The sequence below is a fragment of the Myotis nattereri genome (assembly GCF_964212035.1).
Source record: "Myotis nattereri genome assembly, chromosome: 9".
NCBI classification, from domain to species: Eukaryota; Metazoa; Chordata; class Mammalia; order Chiroptera; family Vespertilionidae; genus Myotis; species Myotis nattereri.
This window is the reverse complement of record NC_138084.1, coordinates 54,225,744-54,245,077: the sequence shown is the minus strand read 5'-3', so window position 1 is coordinate 54,245,077 and position 19,334 is coordinate 54,225,744. Positions and strand designations below refer to the sequence as shown.

At 43.5% G+C, this 19,334-nt stretch overlaps 1 long non-coding RNA gene across 1 annotated transcript in view; it reads left to right on the top strand.

Annotated features, from left to right (window-relative positions):
- The window catches only part of LOC308525306, a 110,708-nt gene that overhangs the window by 89,240 nt on the left and 2,134 nt on the right, over positions 1–19,334 (top strand). Inside the window, exon 3 of the long non-coding RNA XR_013996456.1 lies at positions 4,657–4,727. This is a non-coding gene — a long non-coding RNA (uncharacterized lncRNA). The remainder of the gene's footprint in view (positions 1–4,656; positions 4,728–19,334) is intronic.

Sequence of the window (19,334 nt, the reverse complement as noted above, 5' to 3'; positions counted from 1 at the left end):
CATGCCAGCAGGTGCCCTCCCCAGACATAATTTCCTTCCTTAACTATCATAGCGTCTGCCTCCTCTCTTGTTTGCCAGTACTGATAAGTGTGTTTTATCCCACCCACTCCCTCCATTCCCTACAGTGCCATAAAGTTGGAGGGAAGAAAGAGGTCTGTTGTTCAGAGGGTAGTTTAAAGATGAATAACCCTTGCCCTGGCCAGTGTTGCTCAGTGGGTTGGGCATAGTCCCATGAACCAAAAGTTTGCTGATTTGATTCCGGGTCAGTGCACTTACCCAGATTGTGGGCTCCATCCCCAGTAGGGGGCATGCAGGAGGCAGCCAATTTATGTTTCACTCTCACATTGATGTTTCTCCCTCTCCCTTCCTCTCTTTCTTAAAAAAATGCAATAAAAACATCTTTAAAAAAATTAATAACCCTGATGACTGCTTCACAACCCCCTCCTATTTTTTCTGTTTGCTTCCTCTGAGCTAGGAAATTCTCTGCTCCTACCCTTAAAGTAATTTTCTCTTAAAAGTGTTTGGAGTGTGTTAATACTCTGAGTCCTCTGTTAGTCAGACCCCAAGTGCTTTCCATATTTTTATCATAACTTCTGCCTCCTCTCTTGTTTGCCGGTGCTGCTAAGGGCTTACTAATTTTTAAAGCTATCTTTCTTGTCTTTTAAAGGATTTATGGTGGAAGGGCAGACACATGTTTGTGCTTAGTTCTCCATCTTGATTTGCTTCCTCCTTGTCCATATTATCTCTCCTCTTGATAATGAAATTTCTGACAACAAAGTGTGCTGCTGGAATATGGCTTCTTTTTTAATTAAAATAATTTCATTTAATAACAAAGTGCCAGGCACTTACATATATTATTGATTTGAAACCTCACAACAATCCTGTGACGGAGGTATCAGAATCCACATTCGGTCAATGAGGAAGCCAAAACTCAGGAGATTAATTGAGTTAATTGATGTCATACAGAGAATGAGAAATAGACTTAAAGGCTGACTCCAAAGGCCACTTCATACTTCCATACACTGTTCAAAAATTTCTGTTATATTTGTTTATCTTTACTTCCTCCATTAATATATAAGTTTCTTGAAAGTAGGGACACTAGCTGTAGTTTTTTTTATTTCATTTTTATTGTGAGGTCCCTGATAATCCTATATAATAAAACCCTAATATGCAAATCGACCGGTAGCTATGACTTACACTGACCACCAGGGTATATAGACACTCAACGCAGGAGCGGCCCCCTGGTGGTCAGTACGTTCCCATGGGGGAGCGCCACTCAGCTAGAAGCTAGGCCACAAGCTAGGGTGGGCAAACTTTTTGACTCGAGGGCCACAATGGGTTCTTAAACTGGACCGGAGGGCCGGAACAAAAGCATGGATGGAGTGTTTGTGTGAACTAATATAAATTCAAAGTAACATCATTACATAAAAGGGTACGGTCTTTTTTTTTTTTTTTAGTTTTATTCATTTCAAACGGGCCGGATCTGGCCCGTGGGCCGTAGTTTGCCCATGGCTGAGCTAGGCTCACGGCTGGCAAGCGCAGCAGCAGGCAGACATCCCCTGAGGGGTCCCAGACTGTGAGAGGGCGCAGGCCGGGCTGAGGAAACCCCCCCGCCCAGTACACAAATGTCGTGCACTGGGCCTCTAGTGTTCTATAAGCAGCAGTCTGTTTAAATTTTGTAAACCAACTAGGTAAAGAAGTTAATTACAATTATGTTATTATCATGCACATAATTATATATTAGAGTGGTACAAATGCTTTACTTGAGGTCTTTACATGTTTTATTATGTCCACTGAAATGAAAGATTGGGTTGCAAATCAAAATTAAAACTGGAGGAAAGGTCAAAGTTCAGCTTCTGGCTAGAGTTGTTATGGCAACTCTCTGAGCAATAAGTCCACCTAAACAGAAGGGAGAACAAGAGGAAATACCACTGATCTCTAATATTAGCTCTAGCTAAATGTTTTTATTTCTCCAGTGTTGCAATATGTTGAGATTCCTAGAATTATAATTCTGTCCTGTATTCCACTAGATTCACCGTCATATTATTCTCTTTAAGCCTGCCCCAGGGAGAGGCAACTTTCTGGGGGACAGAATGACATCGACATTCCTAAGGATGGGATCACCTGAGTTTGTTCATTTTGAACTCATTTGTTTCATTCATTCAACAAATATTCACTGAGCACCTATGACATTGGCTGCATAATAAAACCAGCTGGGAATTTTTTCAAAATGCTATGACCAGATTTCACTCCGAGACCAGTGGAGCCTAGGCCCATGTATTTTTAAAGCTCCTCACCTCAAGCAATTATGATGCATATGAAGGTGGAAAAACCACCGATCCATGATATATTACAAACTGTGCTAACCACTGAGGATACAAATAGAAATAATAATTGCTAATATGTATTGGGTGGATATTACATGTCAAGCACTGTTTTTTTTGTTTGTTTGTTTAATTTTTTTTTTTATTGATTTTTTACAGAGAGGAAGGGAGAGGGATAGAGAGTTAGAAACATCGATGAGAGAGAAACATTGATCAGCTGCCTCCTGCACACCCCCCACTGGGGATGTGCCCTCAACCAAGGTACATGCCCTTGACCGGAATCGAACCTGGGACCCTTCAGTCCCCAGGCCAACACTCTATTCACTGAGCCAAACCGGTTAGGGCTCAAGCACTGTTCTATGTGCCTTATATGTGTTAACCTATTTAATCCTCTCCACAACCCTAGAAGGCAGGTATTACTCCCATTTATAGATGAAGAAACTGAGGCCCAGAGAGGACAAGCAAGTTTGCCAAGGTTATGGTATACACTTAGGAGCTGCTGGAGTCTGGCCGCGGAGACATGCACACTGTTCTACAGCCTCTCAGTACCACCACAGTGTAGCACATAATGAAAAGACAGAAGATATGTACAGTAACACCTAAAGTGGGAGGTGGGGAAGGAGGAAGGGGCAGGAGGGCTTCCTGTAGGAGGTGGTATCTCAATTCAGGTACCACCTCCTACAGGAAGAATGGGACCCAGCAAGGAAAAGTGGGGGAAGAGCTTTTCAGATTCCTGCCTTCTTTGTCTTGCTAGACAACCTGCCTCCTCACCTCCCAGGAGTCCCTTCCCCCCTTCCCAAGTGAAAACATTGGAATGTCCACAATTACCCTTAATACGCCTAACATTTCATCTGGGAAGACTGAGCTCATGCACAATTACTCATGCAATCTTCCCTCCTGACAATAGGTTCTTCTGTGTGCTTCTCCCTCAAACATATAAAGCTCCGCTCTGTTGTTTTCAAAAAAGCCTTTGTTGTAGGAACAATTCACAAACGTGTCAAACACACATTGGCTCCCCACCCCCCTCTCTTGCCCCCTCACCTGATCCAGAGGCTAGAAAACAACCCCCTGGCTTGCCAGGGACCTGTGTCTGCTTGCCGACTCTGCCCAGATGGAAGCTCACACTGCATTTCACGTTGCTTCTTACCATGTAGGGCTCTAAGTTTTGAGTTTGAGGTTAACCTCCGGAGCATGTAGCCACACCTGCCACCTCTGCCTGGCCTCAGGGGCGGGAACAGACTTTCTGTTGAGGAAAGGGAAATGCTCTGATGCTGCTAATGAACTGTGAGAGGAAAGGAGGCCCTTTCCAGACACCAAAAATACCAAGGAAGCACATTATAAAAGCAGCCTTTGTACAGCCAGCCCCACCAGTCAGTCGGCCGAGGCCGGGGGTGGAGGGAAAAATAACGCCTGCCGCCCGCAGGTCACTGTATCCCAAGTGGGCATGTCAGGAGGCCAGGCCCTGAGTGAGTGTCAGCTGGGAGACAGGAGTCTCAGGAACATGGTTGGAGTCTGGCTACTCTTCCTGGTTTGCGCAGTGGCCGGCAAACTCATTAGTCAACAGAGCCAAATATCAACAGTACAACGATTGAAATTTCTTTTGAGAGCCAAATTTTTTAAACTTAAACTATATAGGTAGGTACATTGTTATTAACTTAATTAGGGTACTCCTAAGGCTTAGGAGGAGCCACACTCAAGGGGCCAAAGAGCTGCATGTGGCTCGCGAGCCGCAGTTTACTGACCACGGGCTTAGGCAAACCACAGGAATCTTCCTGAAGCTGGCATGCTTTTAGACGACTTAAGAGTCTTTGCTAAAAAAGCCACAGGAGTACAGATCTGTTGAGGTGTGAGGTGGAGATTGCCTCAGAGTCTGGGTAATCTCACCGTAGCAGGTCCCTTGCCCATCCTGTGCTTATCAAACTGGGAGCTGATCCCCACATTAAGGACAGGACTATCATAAATGTAGAGACGTGTCACTGTCTGCCCTGCCCAATTCCCTTGGGCTTGGCTGCTCCAGGCCTGAATAGAGTCTGCAGTGTCTGGGAGACTCGGGGTCCTGCGGTTGCTGTTGAGAGAAGAGTTGAGTTGCTGCGAAAGTTGGATTTGGCCTCTGGCCGGGAATTGGAGGCTTTCCCAAACAGGAAAGCAGTAGGGCCATTTGGCTGGGACCCTAAGCTCAAGAGGCTTCAGAATTTGGCTGCGGATCAGTGTAAGGGAATGAGGTGGAACCTGGGGGTGGCCCCAAGGATTGAGGACCTTTGCATCTGAAAGCTGCCAGAGCCACACTGAGGTTCTTAGAGAGCCTGTTAACACAGTCTGCCTTATTTTACAGGGGCTGGGGCAGATTCCCAAGACTTCGAATTGCCAAGACCAGGAAGTTGTGGTACTAGGATTTCATACCAGGCAAGTTTCCCAGTCTCTCACTCTAACATTTTTGCGTCTGGGCAGACAAGGGAAAATTCCTCCATCATTACATCACGTGCTCACGACCCTTGGCAGCCAAGTGTGTGGCGGCACATTATTCTTTCCTTCCCTGCCTGCTGATACGGGCTCTCCTTAGAGATTCCTCCAGTGTCTGAGCCGAAAAGATTTCAGAAGCCATGCAGACCATTTCTTTGATTTGGCAGAAAAGGAAACAGAACCAGAGAGAAGACGGGCACAAAGGCACACAGCTGGTTAATGAAACCAGGTCTTCTGACAACCAGTCCAGGGCTTTTCCCAGAATACCACGCCCTAGATACCCAATAACATCTGTATTTCAGGAGCTCCTGCCCAGTCCATATTCTGTTTCCCATTTCACTCACTTCCATGCCTCGGGCCTTGAACTAGACCTTGTAATGTGGTAAAATGACTTTCTGAAAAGTTTCTATTATTTGGTATTTTGATGGAAAGGCAACATTAGATTAGAAAGAAAGAGGTTATCACAGCCAGAGGTTTCTAAAGGGAAATGCAGTTGGGCCAGAGTGGAAGAGCAAATTCCCCGACTGAGACCTGTTGCTCAAAGTTGTCCATGGACCAGCAGAATGGGTATCACCTGGGAGTCCCGGCCAGACGTGCTGCATCAAAATCTGCATTTGCACAAGATCCCCAGATGACCCGAATACACACTAAAGTAGTCCTGAAAAAAGTCTTCCCCTCCAGTTCCTGCCCAAATGCTTACCTTTCTTCCTCCCTCCTCCCTCCGTTCCTGCACTCCGTGGTCCACTCCTAAATGTTGCTCTGTTCATCTAGTCATGCCTTTTCTTGAAATTTAAAGCCATGGAGTGGGGGTGGAGGTGTTATATTTTTAAAGGGGACTCGAATGGAAATTTTTTAGAAAAATAAAATAGAGCCAATGTGAAAGAACTTGTGCAGTTCCAATGTCATGTTATTAATATAGAAGTATAAACATTTACTATGTTTATATTGGCTTGCTTATAAAATCATCATCTTTGGTTATGGTTAGGAACTTGATGGCTTGGAAATTATCCTAAAAAACTCTGAGAACAAAAATATTTTTCCCCTCAACTCTATGGAAAATAAAAAAAATCTCTTTTAAAAAATCCCAATAACATCTCTTCTCTACATTATTCTCTGCCACTATGCATTTCTTCCTCTTACCTTTCTCTCTTTCATTATTCCTAGCTCAGTTTCCTCATATCATTTTATTTAAAATATAATTTCTCTTATTATTCATTCCTAATAGAAAAATTAAGAAATAGGAAAAGAAAACACAACTAGAGCCCCATCGATGTAGAAACAACTGTGAACTTTTAATATAAAATTATCTCAAACCTTTTTATGCATATATTTATTTTTTAAAAATGGAATAATTCAGAAAATAATAATTAGTACCTTCTTTTTTTTCTCTTTTTGTTACTCCTCACCCAAGGATATTTTTCCATTGATTTTTAGAGAGAGTGGAAGGGAAGGGGTGAGACAGAGCGAGAGAGAAACATCAATGTGAGAGAGAGACATCGATTGGTTGCTTCCTGAGCACACCCCAACCAGGACCAGGGATCGAGCCTGTAAACCGAGGTATGTGCCCTTGTCAGGAATCGAATCCGGGACCCTTCAGACCCTACTGAGCAAAACTGGCTAGGTCAGTATCTACTTCCTTTAAAATGGAAGTATAAATTACTAATTTATTTACATCTGTGAACATAAAAATGAACAGCATTGTTTTTAATAAACTTTGCCAAATAGTACCAGGATTGATTCTTTTAGACCATCATTTCCAGCCCCAGTTCACTTCCCACCTTGTCAGAGGTAATTGCTATTACCAGTTTCTATGCATTTAATGCTTCTGTATGTAGCCACAGGAAACAAATTACTGTTCGAGGTTGTCCTCTTGTCATTAGTTATTTTTCATATCAGTGAGCTACACTAATAAATGAGAAACATGGTAATTGGTGTACGACCGCTACCCTTTTCATTGGCTAATCAGCGAGATATGCAAATTAACTGTCAGCCAAGATGGCGGCTGGCAGCCAGGCAGCTTGAAACTAACATGAGGCTTGCTTGCCTCAGTGACAGAGGATCGTTGGAGGAAACCAACGTTCCCCGCCTGCGGCTGCAGGCCTCTGAGCGGGCAGTTTAAGAAACATTGTAACAAATACTGCCGGACTTGAGCCAGCAGATTCGCAACATTGTAAGCAAAGGCCAGAAACCTACTTTCAGCCGTGGGAGGCCTAAGAGCTGGAGCCAAGCCTCAAGGTAAAGCTGGCCCAGAATTAAAAAAAAAAAAAGGAGCGGTTGGGAACTTCAGTCACTCTCAGCCTGAAAACAGCCCTCAGCCCCTCACCCAGACTGGCCAGGCACCCCAGTGGGGACCCCCACCCTGATCCAGGACACCCTTCAGGGCAAACCAGCCGGCCCCACCCATGTACCAGGCCTCTACCCTATATAGTAAAAGGGTAATATGCCTCCCGGCACCGGGATCAGCGTGACAGGGGACAGCGCCAAAACCCCCTGATCGCCCTGTGGCTCTGTGTGTGACAGGGGGCGGGGCCCCAACCCCCTGAGCAGCCCTGCTCCGTGCCTGATAGGGGGGAGCTCCCCACCCCCCCCCCCACCCACAGGCCCTGCTCTGTGTGTGACGGGGTAGAGCCATAACCTCCCCATCGGCCCTGTCCTGAGTGTGAGAGTGGCAGCTCCCCAACCCCCTGATCGGCCCTGCTCTGTGGGTGATAGAAGGCGGTGCCCCAACCCCCGGATTGGCCCTGCTCTGTGCGTGACAGGGGGTGGCGCTGCAACCTCCCCATCGACCCTGCCTTGAGTGTGACAGGGGACGGTGCCCCAACCCCCCAATTGGCCCTACCCTGAGCGTGACTGAGGGTGGCGTCACAACCTCCCAATTTGCCTGCTCTGTGCATGACGGGGTGGCGCCCCAACTCCCCAATCAGCCCTGCTCTGAGCCCGACCTGGGGCTGCACCTAGGGATTGGGCCTGCCCTCTGCCACCCGGGAGCAGGCCTAAGCCAGCAGGTCATTATCTCCCGAGGGGTCCCAGACTGCGAGAGGGCACAGGCCGGGCTGAGGGACCCCCTGCCCCCCCGAGTGCACAAATTTTTGTGCACCAGGCCTCTAGTATAATATAATACCTAACAAATTACTGTTCTTCAAATTGCCTTCCCCACTAAGCAGTCTTGGAGTGCTTTCTGTATTAATGCTTATAATTTTAGCTGTTGCACAGTATCCTGTGTTATGAATATGCTATGGTTTATTTAGCATGTGTTGTATTAATTGACTGTTTTTATTTAGGCTGTTTCCATTTTTCCTCTCTTGTAGGAAGAATACGTTTATCCATTGTTCTTTGTGTGCATATGTCTCTAGAGTAGATTTAGAGAAGTGGCATTGCTGGATCTTAGGATCACCTGCTTCTTTCTGTGAGTGAATGAAAGGAAAAACTCTTTTGAAGATACTGGAGGAAAGGGGATTAAAAGGAATAGATGTTCATTTATTTGGGATTTAGATCCTCAGAACCTGAACTGGAGTCCCAGTTCTACCACTTAGTAGCCTAAAAAATGACCCCTTCTCCCCCATAGTTTGTCTTTGGCTTCCAGTATTATCTTGAGGTTTCCAGCTAAGGTAAGTAGATGCAACTAAGAAAGAAAAAGACATACCAGGCTTTGGAAGGGACGGATAACATGCAGGTTTGGCTGAGTTTAAGATCTGCCTATTGTCCTGGCCAATGTGGCTCAGTTGGTTGGAGCATAGTCCTGTACACCAAAAAGTGGTGGGTTCAATTCTTTGTCAGGGCACATACCGAGTTTAATCCCCAGTTGGGGGGGGGGGGGGAGAGAGAGAGAGAGAGAGAGAGAGAGAGAGAGAGAGAAAGAGAGAGAGAGATCTGCCTACTCTCTTATGGGAGGAAGAGTGCCTGTGGTACAGAGTAGAGGGAAAGTCTTCTCCTTCTTCCCCTTTTCAGGACGCCTCACTCCCACTGCAGCTCGGTGAATCCAGTTGTCAACTTGACTTTTGATACGTGCACATGGGGTACAGAACATAGAATTTAAGTGCTGTAAGGATTTTAGGAGATGGTCTCTGCTCGTATGAAGGAGAACAGACATCCATTCAGGGAGAGATTCAAGCCAGACACTGTACCACCAAGTGCAACTCAGTGCCAGGCAAACTGAGTACAGTCAGGAGTACTGTTGAGTGAATATCAAGTCCTCTTCATCTTTCACGGGGTTACTGCCCCAGGTTTTTACTTCTCACCTATAATCTCTCCCTTTCAGCCCATTCAGTTGACTTCTGATAAACTAATCTCAAGACCACTTTCATGGTATTTTTAATCTTGTTCATTCCCTGGTAAACTTCCCCTCATCCTTTAAGACTCAGCTCAATAATGTTATGGTGGTAATCATTTGAATATATAAGTATATCAAATCAACATATGGTACAGTTCATATTCACACATTGTTACATGTCAGTTACATCTCAATAAAGTTGGGGTGGGGGAAAGACTCTGCTTAAACTGTTATTTTTACAACATGTATCACTCAACATGTATTGAGCACACACTATGGGGCCAATCGCCTCTTCTAAAAATTTCCCCTAACCCGAGGCTCTGTGAGCTAATCCCTTCCTGTAATTCTTCTCTTGTAATATATCCTAGTTTATTGTGATTACTTATTTATTCTTCTGGTCTACCTGTACCCCAAACCGTGGGCTCTTAATGTACAGGGCCTCTATCTTAGCCACCTCTGTATCCCCAGCACCCAGTATTTACATGGTTGATGCTTGATAAATGTTTGCTCAACTCAAATAATGGATAAACAAGCTTTCCAGAAATGTGTACACTGGTTTTCAACGTACTTTTAAAATTTGGAGGCTAATTCTTGCATAGAGGGAACAGAAACTATATTAGGTGGCTGGAGCAAAGGTGGCTTATCCTAGATCCTGAAAGGAGAAGTGGGCACCTGCCTAAAGCCCTTTGATCACTTCCTGTTGCCCTTAGGATCAAATTCAAATATTTTAACTTGACTTTCATACCAGCATCCTTTCATACCTTTTTTCCTGGAGCCCCTTACACTCTAGGCACACAGTCATTTCTTTATTCCTCAAGGCATCAGACTTCCTCATCAATGATGACCCACACCCATTCCTCCCACCTCACCTAGTTAATTGACACTCATCCTTCAGATCTCAGTTTAGCTGTCACTGCCTAGGGAGGCCTTCCCTCAGCCACACAGGAGCTTAGCTCAACCTACTGAGTGCTTGCATAATGCTCTGTATTCTTCCTTCATAACACTATTACTGCAACTTGATTATTAATTGTGTTTCACTCCTCACCTCCTAAGTCCAGACTACAAAGTTCTTGAGGACAAGATCTGCATATTTTCTGTTTACTGCTTTATTGAAGGAGCTTTCCCTGCATTACTTTATTGTGTGACAGTCCTGTGAGATACATATCCTCATTCCCTTATTTGACAAAGGAGATGTGTAATAGAGTCAAGTCTTGAGCATAGTTCAATCTGCACTATTGAAGGATTAAAAAGGTTCATTTATTTGGGATTTATATCCTCAGGACCTGAACTGGAGTCCTACTTCTACCATTTAGTAGAAGTAGGTTTAGTAGAATTAGGTTTCTAATTCTGGGTGAATGTCCCCATCTGTATAACGGAGATATTATTTACCTTACCTAGCTCATAATTTTCCTTAGAGGAGCAAATGAAATAATATATATGACATGGCTGGTAGACCATAATCCACTCTACAAATATAAGTGAAACAAACAGCATTTTCATCAGGCTCAAGCGGTAACGGCCGCTGCTTATCTGGTCTGCCCACTCTGAATATCAGTTTTTTGAATAAAGTGGTCAGTTTGGAGATACTGAGTCCAGATGCCCCTGCATGTTATCTAGAGATAGTTGTTAGCCCAGACCTATATTGCCAACTAAAAGATTAATTTAGAAGAACATTCATCTTATAAGATGAGAACTATATATTTAGCTTTTACATATATGTAAGTAAAAAACAATAAATAATATGCGGTATTTCTGATATTTTACCTCTAGGCTTGCTTACCACGGAACCGATGACATGGTTAGGCAAATGCAGTTAATGATTAGCATTAATGTTTAAGAGCTTAGACTTTGGAGTCAGAGAAACATGGGTTCAATTTTCTCAGCTCTACCTTTATCACCAGTGAGGCCTTGGGCAAGTTACTTAAATTCTCTAAGATTCTTTTCTACATCTTTAAAATGTATCTACCCCTCAGACTGTCGTAAGGATGAAAACAAATAATGTAAGTAAGTGCCTGAAACATAGGAAATGCTCTGTAAATGTACAGTGTTATTACCAACTTGGTCTGTTTTCTGTCCTAGCTTACTGATCCCTATACACCCATTTGTTCCATTTTTCTTCCATTCCACTTGGAATGAATACTTTCAGGTGTCCCAGTCTTAACTACGAATGCCAGGAACTCTGCCTCTCAATCTGCAACTGTGCCCAGGAAGCCAAACTTCTGTAAAGGGGAGAGCTTTCCTCCTGTGCACTCATTACCCTGAGAGAGAATTTTATTCTCTCTGGCTTTGGACAACAAAAGGATGTACAATTTGGAGCCAAAGTAAAAAGGGAGTTTTACTGTTTAGTCATTCCATAGATACTATCACATTGGCTATACAAGTGATGTGATCCATTATTAATTTTAAAACAGGAGCTTTTCTGTGATTTTGAAGTAGAAGTCAAAAATTTTCGCCATGGCACTGTATTTTGGTTTGTATAAGTGTTTTCACCTGAAATGCACTTACTGAGACCTTACTGTGTTCTCTTTTCTGGGAAGAAATACAAAGATGAATAAATTATCTTTCCCTCAGAGGAGCTTAAATACTATGAAGGACATAGACAAGGACACAAACAGTGGAAGGGAGTGAGCAAGTAGGGCAGGAAGGACCACCTGAGTGTGGTGCTCTCTATTCTGGATGGGATTCATGTGTACGGGGTGGTGGGGCAAGGAAGTTAAAAGATCATGGGCACTGGATTGGGCCTTAAGCCTGGCACTTGGATCATTAAACTATCATGAGCAAGCCACTTGCCCTCTCTGAGCCAATTTTCTCATGTGAAAAGGAGAATAATGCTTACCCCAGAAGATTGTTGTGAGGATCAACTGAGAGGCAGTACCTACCAAGTACCATGCTGGGCTAATTGTATATAATAAATATTAGTCACTATACTAGTAAATCTCACTATGATTAATACACCAAGTCATAGATAGTATTAAAAGTCTTGTCAGGCCCTAACCAGTTTGGCTCAGTGGATAGAGAGTTGGCCTGCAGACAGAAGGGTCCCAGGTTCGATTCTGGTCAAGGGCATGTACCTTGGTTGCGGGCACATCCCCAGTAGGGGGTGTGCAGGAGGCAAGCTGATTGATGTTTCTCTCTCATTGATGTTTCTAACGCTATCCTTCTCCCTTCCTCTCTGTAAAAAAATCAATAAAATATATTTTTAAGAAAAAGTCTTGTCAGCATATAGGGTGAGTGGAGGAGGCTTAATGAAAGAGATCTTAAGTTTCAGCAGCAAGGTGGACATGGAGCATCTTCTCAGCTATGCAAACAGGAACATTTGCCGCTTTTCTGACACAGATGATGACATCCTGTGGTCATTCCCCTCCCCTGGTGAGATCTTAGGTGGTGGTTTCATGCACACCCCACCCAACATGGTGGATTATCTGACGGTAACAGAGAAACAGGAAGATCAGTGGTTTCAAATTGAGCAAAGATACTACGTGTTTTACAGTAAATAACTCTTCCACTTTTATCAGTTCCTTGACCAAATGCTGAGAAAATTGTGATGTGAAATGATAAGGAAGTCAAGACACCGTTTTTGGAAGAACTGAAAGCCGCCTTGGTGTTGGGAGCCCATCCTGCCATCCCCAGCGTGCTGAATGAAATGACAGCTGAAAAGGACTTGGTGGACAGATGGATGGAAGGAAGAAGGAAGCCGGCACCTTCCTTGATGAAGCTGCTGTTCTGCACGAGAATCTCTCATTTGATTTGACCAAGTTAGGGAAGTAATCCAGATTTAAATAAAGTTACTGTGTAAAAGTTAACTCAGCTCATTTATTATGAAATCCCTTGATTCACAGGAAATATGGGGTTTCTAGGAGGAGGAAATGAGATAATTTGTGATATAATGGTTAATATTCATAAGAAATACCACTATGGTTTTCCCTCTGTTTCTAAAAGCACTATTCTCATAAGGAAATTATAACACTTAAAGGCTTTATTGATATTGATATGGTTGTATCTATGTTAATCATGATGATGATCATAACAGTGGGTATCAATTTTAAGCTTCCAGTTTAGGTTATGGGGATCCCTGGGTTTCAATTCAAACTGTATGACTCTTGAAAAGACACTTATAGTCCATCTTTTTAAGCTTTATAAGGTTAGAGGTATTCTCTATCATCTTCAATATGGTATCCTACCCAGAGTCCAGCACAGTGTCCAATACATGATTGATGTTCCATTAATATTGTTGAAATACTTAATTCAACATTCATTATCTCTTTTAATACAACAACCCTGAAAGCTCAATATTATTAGCTCTAGTTTGTGAACAATAAAGTTTACCTGCTTATTTCAAAGCTATTACAGACTTATGTAATGGGATGTTGCAGGGGTGGGAGAAATTTGCTCTATGATCACATGATCTTGGAGCATAACATAGGAAACTCAAAGAGAATAATATTGTTTATGTGAAGATTCTTTTTATGTTTCCACAGAGTGGGAGGGAGTAGTTCTGTTGGCCATTTGACTAGAGAAGGAGCTCAAACCCATGTTTATGGAGAAAGGTGGAATCAAGTGGAGATGTCTGGTCTGGAGAAGAGAATGTTTGGGGAACATCATAACCATTCTCACATAGCCCACGGCTGACTCAGAGCAGACAAAACTATCTTGACCTATGTGTGCCAAGGGGGCAGAACACATGCAGGTCTTAGGGAAACCAATTTTGGTTCAACATAGGGAAGAACATTCTAATTCCTTCTGCTATTTAAAAGTAGAATAGACCACCTTAGACATAGCAAATCCCCAGTTGTTGAAGATGTCCAAAGTAGGATTACATGATCACTTGACAAAGGTCTTGTAAAAGGGATTTACACATTGGCTAAAGGGAGAAAGGCACTGGGCTAAATGGATATATCCTTGATGTCTCATAAAATCTATAATTCTATAATCCTGTATTTAAAATTTGTCAAGATGATTTCCAGAAATGAATGTTTTTAAAAGGAAACTAAATGATAGATTAGGTCAGATTCCTTAGCCTATAAAATGTCCTTGGGCAGAATACCTGTCTATGTGAAACAGTACTATGTTCCCAGCACCCATTACCATGCCTGACCCATAGCATGCATTTATATGAATTATATGAATTCTCTATATGAATCAGTTGGAGTCTTGAGTACAATGGGGAACCAACCTACCAAGCTCTGAACGGCGACATACCAAGAAGTTATGGAGTGTGATAGGACTGAAAACGCAACCAGATCAACTTTCCTGTTTCCCTTTCCTATGTAGATTATAAATTTGGTCTAGAGGAAAATATTTCCATTTATTTGTGTTTTAAATGTTGGACTTGCATAGAGTCTTTGCCTCGATGTGCATATTTTCTGTTGGCCTCACTAGCTCAGGAGCTGTTTGCGAAGAGATCACATAAAAATCAACTGGTGGAACGCTGAAATGAGAGGACCAGCAGGGGTCTGAGAGATGCCCTCCTCTACTTTCAAGAGTGATGGGGACGTAAATTATCAGGCAAAAAATAACAAACCCCATAACTCAAATGGGGAGCCACCCCCAGAGGTGACACTGGAGAAACCCCAGAGGGAGACAATGATTGTGTCTAGCAGCTATCAGGGTATCAATGCAAATATAGCAAATAGAGCAGGCTGGTGTCCGGGAGCAATGCTAGACTTGGGACCAGAAAGCCTGGATTCTCCTCTGGATCTGCCTGTCCCTCACTGCCTGTGTGACCCTTACATGTTCCTTATCCTCTCTAGCTGTCACCTGGGGCTACATGACATTCAAATAACTCTCTATTGGGGGATAGCTGTTATAGAGGCAGGAGAGTAGGTTGGTAGCAGTGGAGGGCCATTTTAAAGGAAGAGAGTAAGTAGGATTGCATCTATAATGGATGTGGGACGTGAAGGAGAGGAAGTGGTCAAGGACAACTCCTCAATTTCTGACTTAGGCAGCTGGGGGGATGGCAGCCATGTTTGCTGATACAGGAACAAGCAAGCAGGAGGGGTTTTGAGAGGAAGTTAATGAACCACACCTCGTGGTTCAGAAAGATCCTGGCCCTTTGGCTCTTCCCCTACCTCCTTGAATGCAAACAGGCCCCTCGAATGAGCGGGTGGGCGATCCAGGCAGCTCACATGTGACAGAGCCGCCCTGGTTATGCTTCCTGGTGCTGGAATGCTTCAGGAGCTGCTGTAACTCAGACTTAAATCCCTACATCCATCTCTTCTCTTATTGCTAAGGCAGTTCTGGGAGCCACAGATCTAAACTTATAAAGAAAAAGAAGAGAACCAGGGGGAGCTTCCAGATTAGAAGCTGGTTTCCTGCCAGTCTTTTGCTTCATTTAATGTGCTCGCCCACACTCTCCCTGGTTTCCAAAGACCTACTGCAGGCTTGACTCCTGCAGTCTATGGCAGGGCCTCCAGGCCTTGATGCTCAATAAATGAAACTAGAAGGTTAAGAAAATGGAACTCCCTGAGGACTGGGGGTGGCTGGGAACATCCAGCGGGGTGGCAGACGGCGGGAATGGCAGGACAGGGGTCAGTATGTAATGGACAGAACAGAGCTCCCACTGAGTGGGCACTGAGCTACCACTGATCTCGGCCTCGCTGAAGTGCTGCAGGCCTGGGCACGGTGAGCTGACCCCAGTAAAGCCAAGCTGGAGTATAGAAAACAACCGGCATCCCCCGGCATCTTCTGACTATCACTGTGAAGAGAATAAATGTATTATTTTTGTTTCTAATTACAAAAGCAATATGTGTTCATGGTAGGAAATCAAGAAATTCAGAAAAGAAAAATACTCAACTGTAATCCCAATAAGCACTCCTGCCATTTGATGAATTTTTACTGAATGTTGAAGGTACAGTTTAAGGCCCACAACAACCCCGAGATTTAGGGAATATTATTATTCCCTTTTAATCAATGAAGGGACTAAGGTTCAAAGAGGTTGAGATTTGCCTAAAGACACACAGCTGACAAGTGGTGGAGTCCAGGTTTGAATCTGGTCCTGTATCCCATTTTCCCACGATATTTCATTTGTCTTGACCCATGGATAATACCAGAGGGGATGCCACTTTGTCAAATAACCCCAATTTGCAGATGGGAAATACTCCACAGCAAAAAGGTACTGCATGAAGATGATGTGTCTTATCTATCAAATGTCTTGTCAGACACTTCCTGCAATTTTGTAAACTCACCCATTGCAAAAGTGGTGGTGTTCTGATTCTTTGCCCTTTCTGACAACCAAAACAGAAAGCAACTTTCCTTCCATTACTTGGCTGGAGGCTTCCTTCTGCTTCTGCCCAAGACAGGTTGTGGTTAGCACTCACTGCTTAACCTCTTCCTCCTACAAGCCCCTCTTTGAAGTAGAACATTTTGTTTTGGCCATTTTGACACCATGGACATTCTGTGACCCTAAATACCAAGCCGATCGCTTATAGAAAGTGAACAAATGAACAACCTTACCCCATTTCTAAGCTTCACTGTCTTCACCACATCTCTGACTCCAGCCCATTCTTGCATCTCCCATCTGATCCTCACTTTACCCTGATGTTAGGGTGCATTTCTTCTGCATAGAGTACTTGATGATTTTTTTTAAATTTTGAAGTTCCATTTTTAAAAAAAATCCTCAATGAGGATGTGCTTTTATTGATTTTTAGAGAGAGAGGTGGGAGGAGAGAAAGAGAGAGAGAGAGGGACAGGGACAGGGACAGGGGAGGGGAGAGGAGAGGAGAAGAGAGGAGAGGAGAGGAGAGGAGAGGAGAGGAGAGGAGAGGAGAGGAGAGGAGAGGAGAGAGAAGAGAAAACACTGATCAGTTGCCCTGACTAGGATCAAAGTTGCAACCTTTGATGTATGGGATGACCCTCCAGCCAACTGACCCACCCAGCCAGGGCTTGAAGATGCAAACACACTTAACACTGGGATGTCTTCTTAATGAATTGACCTTTTTGTCAGTATGAAATAAACTTATTTATGTCTGGCAATACTCCTTATCTTTTTCAAAAACAATGTATTGAATTTATTGATGTTATATTGGTTAATAAAATTATATAGGTTTCAAATGTATGATGATTTTTTAAAAATTGAAAATTTAATGCTTTATTTTTTAAAATTTATATTTTTATTGATTTCAGAGAGGGAGGAAGAAAAACATCAATGATGAGAGAGAATCATTGATCAGCTGCCTCCTGCATGCCCCACACTGGGGATCGAGCCCGCAACCTGGGCATGTGCCCTTACCAGGAATCTAATCGTGACCTCCTATTTCGTAAGTTTACACTCAACCACTGAGCCACGCTGGCCAGGCTAATGCTTTATTCTTTAAAGAAATGAATTAACTGTGAATGTCAAAATATCACTAGCATCAAAATGACCTCAACAAAACATCACATACCTAGTACCAAACCCTGACTACCCAGCTTGGTCCCAGCCAGTCTCTTGCTGACAGCATTATACACTTCCTGTGCATCCTCCACTGTTAACTGGCCCTGACCTTGACAAGTTATGTAGCTCCCATATGTCTCAGTTTCCTTGTTTTTTAAATGGAGGATAATATCAATTTTATAATGTTGTTGTGTGATCAAATGCTTGTAATACTTAACGTTTGTAAAGGTCTTAGAATATGACCGACATATTGGAAGTACTAGTAAATGTTAGCTATTAAGACAAATGGAGTTGTCTGTCCGTCTTGTCACCTCAAGAGCCAGTAGTTAAGTTGTATTTCTTAAAAAATTATTTAAAATGTCAGTGGTTTTCTTGTTTTATTTATTGGGATGACTGAGTAATTTTTAAAATTGCACATGCATAGTAGTTTGCATACAATTATATGTTGAATAGACTTTTGTGGGCTTGCCTATAAACTCTAATAACCACTTTGAACATTGTGTGTGTGTGTGTGTGTGTGTGTGTGTGTGTGTGTGTCTATCTGTTGGCAGCGAAAACAGCACTTGGTGTTAGACTGGTGGAGTCAGACCAGATCTTGGTTGAGTGACCTCAGTACTTGCGTTCTGGCTAAGAAAGAATTCAGAGCCAATAGTCAAACTATAAGAGAACGTTTATTTAGAAAGTCACAGAAGTAGAAGAGGGGCTCAGCAAACCAGTTACAGGGACAAAAGAAGGGCTTAGGAAAGAGAAAGGTAAAGGCAGGGCACCTGGTGGGGAAGAGGAAGATGGGAAAGGCTCAGGCATGTTCCCAAGAGGGAGAGTGCCCTGGGCCCTCCTTCCTAAGGGCTTTTATGGCTGGGGATTTTAGGGGGATCCTCCCACGAGAGGATCTCAATAGAATATTCACCAGCTTCCCAGGTGTGTGTCCTTTCAGGGTCATGGTCCCCACTGACTAGTCGGCTCCATGGGGTCATTAGTCATTGCAGCTGGTCCTGATATCAGTCATGCATCACTGGTCTGATTTGCTGCTTTTCTGGGCCTGAAGCTGAAACACAACTGAGGCCTAGATGTGATCCCTAGGGGTTAATGCTTGAGGGAGGTTGTACAAGGGCCCGCATGGGAGTCATATGAGGCTGCTCTTTAGCCCCTTGTTCCTCCTCCAAAGGGGTCTACTGCATGACTAGTGACATCCAGGGGAGGAAAGGTTAGGGCAGGGTCTGAAATGCATGACCAGAGATAAGAAGGTCAGGAGATTTAAACCGCATGACCATCAGTATGCTAGGGGAGGAAAGGTCACACTAGGGGAGAGGTCCTTGTTTTCCTAGTTTTGCCCATTGCTAGACACCAGGGACTTTCCAACTTGGTGACCTTCTGTATCTGGCCCATCATCCTTGCTCTGCTCATGCCTGTCTAACTGCCTGTCTACATGTATCCATCTATCTACATGTATATATACATACCCACACAAACACATTATTATTATTTTTTAGTCCTCACCAAGGACATGCTTCTATTTATTTGAGAGAGAGAGGAAAAGAGAGAGAGAGAGAGAGAGAGAGAGAGAGAGAGAGAGAGAGAGACATCAATGTGAAAGTGAAATATCGATTGGTTACCTCTAGTACGCACCTTGACTAGGGATCAAACCCACAACCTGGGCCTTGACTGGGAATTGAACCCCAAACCTTTCAGTGTATGGGACTACATGCACTCCAACCAACTGAGCCACACCAGCCAGGGCCACATTATTTTTGCAGTGAATTTTTGGAGAACAGTTTTCAGGTAATATATCTAGTTTATTTTATAAATTTATTTTCCTTTTATTTATTTTTCATTTCCAAAGGTTGGCTGCTAAAGCATTGTCAAGACTCAACCTGGTCTTGAATAGCATGTGAAGGATGTGTGTTTTATT